We start from the raw sequence: 3505 nt of genomic DNA on the forward strand, positions 1-3505 counted from the left end.
CTGATTATTTTGGCTTTGATAGGATGGCTATGAATAAGTGTTTTGTGTGGTCTAATATGGTCTTTAGTTGGAGTGTTGGTGAGAGGAGTTGTTATAATGGTTTGGATTGTGAGGTTTGAGGTTTTGGTTTTGGTTTTGTTGGTTTTTCCACTCAAAGTTTGGGTGGTTCTTCCAACCAGGGTTGTAAGTCTTGGAGTAAGGGTCATGCTCTTGTCTTGTAGAATTTCCAATGTAGTTGACTTCTTCTTCCTCTATGTTTGGCTCTTCTGGTGCTGATAGTTGGGTGTGGATTGCTGCTACTTGGCTTGACTCCATCTTCTTTGTGAGATCTGCCAATTACTTGGCAATAATCTTGTTTTGAGCCAAAATTGCATCCATGTTGTTCAGCTCCAGGACTCCCCTGTTGTTGCTTCTGTCTAAAGCATAAAAATACTCGTTGTCAGCCACTGTCTCTATAACATCAATGGCTTCTTCAATTGTCTTCTTCTTGTTAAGGAAACCTCCAAATGAATGGTCTACAACTTTCTTTGATTCACGATTCAGCCCTTCATAAAAGATATGAAGTTGCACCCATTCATTAAACATATCAGGGGGCATTTCCTTGTCAAGTCTTTGAATCTCTCCTAGGCTTCATAAATAGTCTCACCATCCTGCTGTCTGAATGTTTGAACCTCTGCTCTCAGCCTATTGACTCTTTGTGGAGGATAGAACCTTGCCAAGAATTTGTTAACTACATCTTCCCAAGTTGTGAGGCTATCTTTTGAAAATGATTCTAGCCACTTGGATGCTTTATCCCTTAGAGAGAAGGGGAATAAAAGCAACCTATAAGCATCAAGATGAACTCCATTTAATTTCACTATGTCACAGATCCTTAAGAATGTAGTGAGATGCTGATTAGGGTGTTCTTGGGCGCTTCCTCCAAAAGAACAATTGTTTTGAACCAATGTGATGAGTTGTGGCTTCAATTCAAAATTATTGGCATGGATGGTTGGCTTTTGAATGCTGCTAGCACAGTTTCCTGGGTTTGGATTTATGTAGGAGCCTAGAACTCTCCTCTCTTGTCCAGCAGGGTTGGCTGCACCTCCTCTGGTATGATTGTTCACCTCTCCCTCATGATGGTTTTCTATATCATCCTCCAAGGTTATAACTAAGTCTTCCTTCTCTTTCTCTGCACCAATAGCCCTTTTTCCTCTTGCTTTCCTCCTTAATCTCAGGAAGGTTCTTTCCGGTTCACTGTCAAAGGAGGTTGAAACCTCTCTTCTACCTGTCATATAATGAATAAGTACCAGAAATAGCAAGTGCAGATTCTACTAAAACAGAGTATAGTTAGCTTGGTTAGAGAAATTTATCAAACAGTAAATGAGTTAGTGGATTAGTTCTACTGGAAAGTAAAGAAATAAAGAAAAATTAAAGAGAAATAACTAAAAATTGCAGAGAACGAGAATGAACAGTTGAAATTAAAATTCAATTAATAAAAAAAGGGAATTGCTCAATCTAGTTATCCTCCAATTTAGTAATTGTCAATACAAAACCAATCCCCGGCAACGGCGCCATAAACTTGGTTCACTCGAAAACTGTCTCTTAATAATTTCCTACCGGCAAGTGCACCGAATTGTCGTCAAGTAAAAACTCACTGTAGAGTGAGGTCGAATCCCACAGGGATTGATTGGTTGATCAACGTTAATTGGAGAATTATTCTAGTTGAGCTAAATCGAAATTGAAATTGGGATTACAGAAAGTAAAATTGGCGAAAAACTTAAATTGTAAGAAATTAAAGGAACAGAAATTAAATTGCAGAATATAAAGAATAGAAGCTTAAATTGCAAGAAATTAAATGGAAATGGGGGTTTAGCATGAAATTAAAGAAGATTATAAAAGAATGGGTAGATCAGAGATGGAAAAGCTCATTGGGGTCAGGAGATGTTATAATTCTCCGGATCAAATTCATTTTCGTCTCTTCCTCAATCAATGCATTCATTGGTCTCCTTGGCAATCTTAGGTGATTAGATCCCAATTCCTTGGTAATCTAATCTCTCTAAGCATGAACAATTGCCCAATTCCTTGATTTAAGTGCTCATGGGAAGAGATGAAGTTTGGTCACTGATTATACCACACAAATTCATAGATCAAAGTATTGGTAGGATTACATGTCACTATATCCATCCAAACTCCAATCTAATCTAATGTGAGAATGTATTTCTAGCATGATCTCCTCATTCCTCTTCTAAGGTTCAGAGGAGATCCAATTATGAATAGCTTCTTTCCCAAGACAACTATCTAATTGGATGAAGAACGAAAGCTTTCTAGTAAAATCAAGAGAAAAGAAAGAAAAAGAAGAATACAAACTAATATTGATCCATTTAATTACACAGAGCTCCCTAACCCAATGAAAGGGGTTTAGTTGTTCAAAGCTCTAAAAATGGAAAATGGAATTGAAAGATACATTAGAGAATTGAAAGAATTCAAAAAATTAAAACTAGCAGAGTGTGTGTATCTCTCTGCCCCCCTCTAAAATATTCTTTCTAAGTTCAATTCTCAGCTATTTATACACTTTCTTCCCTTGATCTTCAATATCTGAATTGGGCTTTTGGCGTTGATTGAATTGGGTTGAAGTTGCTCCAATTGGTTTCCCTTGCTGTTGAGAAGAGATCTATTTGAATTGCCAAATTCTGCTGCTCACATTGGAGTCCACGTTTGATGGGCAACGTTGACTCAAATGCCTCACTTAAAAATCAGTTCTGCTTGCTGTCATTGGTGTTTAGCTCAACGTTGGAGTGCTAACGTTCTTCTACCCACGCGTACGCGTGCCTTGCACGTTTGCGCCCTTGGGGTCAGAATACGCATCCATGCGTGCACGTACGTTACGCGTGCGCGTAGATGCAAAAATCCCACTTCAAGTTTTAAAAGCCATCAGAAGAATGATAACGTGAGAATTCTTGTGTGGTTCGAAATCAATCAAAACTAGAATCAATTCGTTGGTAGCATAGTCCAAACCAGTAACGAATTCTCAAGATCAAATATTAATTCAAATTAAAGTAACCGAGATCAATAGTAATTCAACCTCGGGTCATTCACCCTAGGAATTGTAATGAAATGTTCAATTATTAGCTATGAGACATTGGGGGTTGGGAATGCAAGAAAGAGAGTAAGCAATGTAAATAGCAAGGCTTTAAATGATCATGCAAGGAATTAAAAAGAAAGCAATTAAAGGACTCTTGGCAAGAAGTGGGTAATCTAGGTTTTCTATCCTAGTTGTAGACCACAAACATGGCAATTGTGTGGAAGCAATCCAAACTAGTCAATCCTCCTTGAGAATTTGTCAAAAGCGTAATTGATCTCAATCCATAAGTCCTAGTCAACTCACTAATTACTTAGTGAAAGACTAGTGTCAATGGAAACCAAACCAATTAACCATCCTCACACAATGCGGAATGGACATCCACAACTCAATTCCACCCAAACATCCAATTTCTCAACCAAGAGTGTCAAAATTAAACATGCAAGA

At 37.9% G+C, this 3505-nt stretch overlaps 1 non-coding gene across 1 annotated transcript; it reads left to right on the forward strand.

Annotated features, from left to right (window-relative positions):
* Positions 1-579: 579 nt before the first annotated feature.
* On the forward strand, positions 580-686 carry LOC112774309 (small nucleolar RNA R71). Its single transcript, XR_003188804.1, has one exon. It is a non-coding gene; the product is annotated as a small nucleolar RNA R71 (small nucleolar RNA).
* The last annotated feature ends 2819 nt before the right edge of the window (positions 687-3505 follow it).

This window comes from Arachis hypogaea, chromosome 18 (assembly GCF_003086295.3).
Source record: "Arachis hypogaea cultivar Tifrunner chromosome 18, arahy.Tifrunner.gnm2.J5K5, whole genome shotgun sequence".
NCBI lineage: Eukaryota > Viridiplantae > Streptophyta > Magnoliopsida > Fabales > Fabaceae > Arachis > Arachis hypogaea.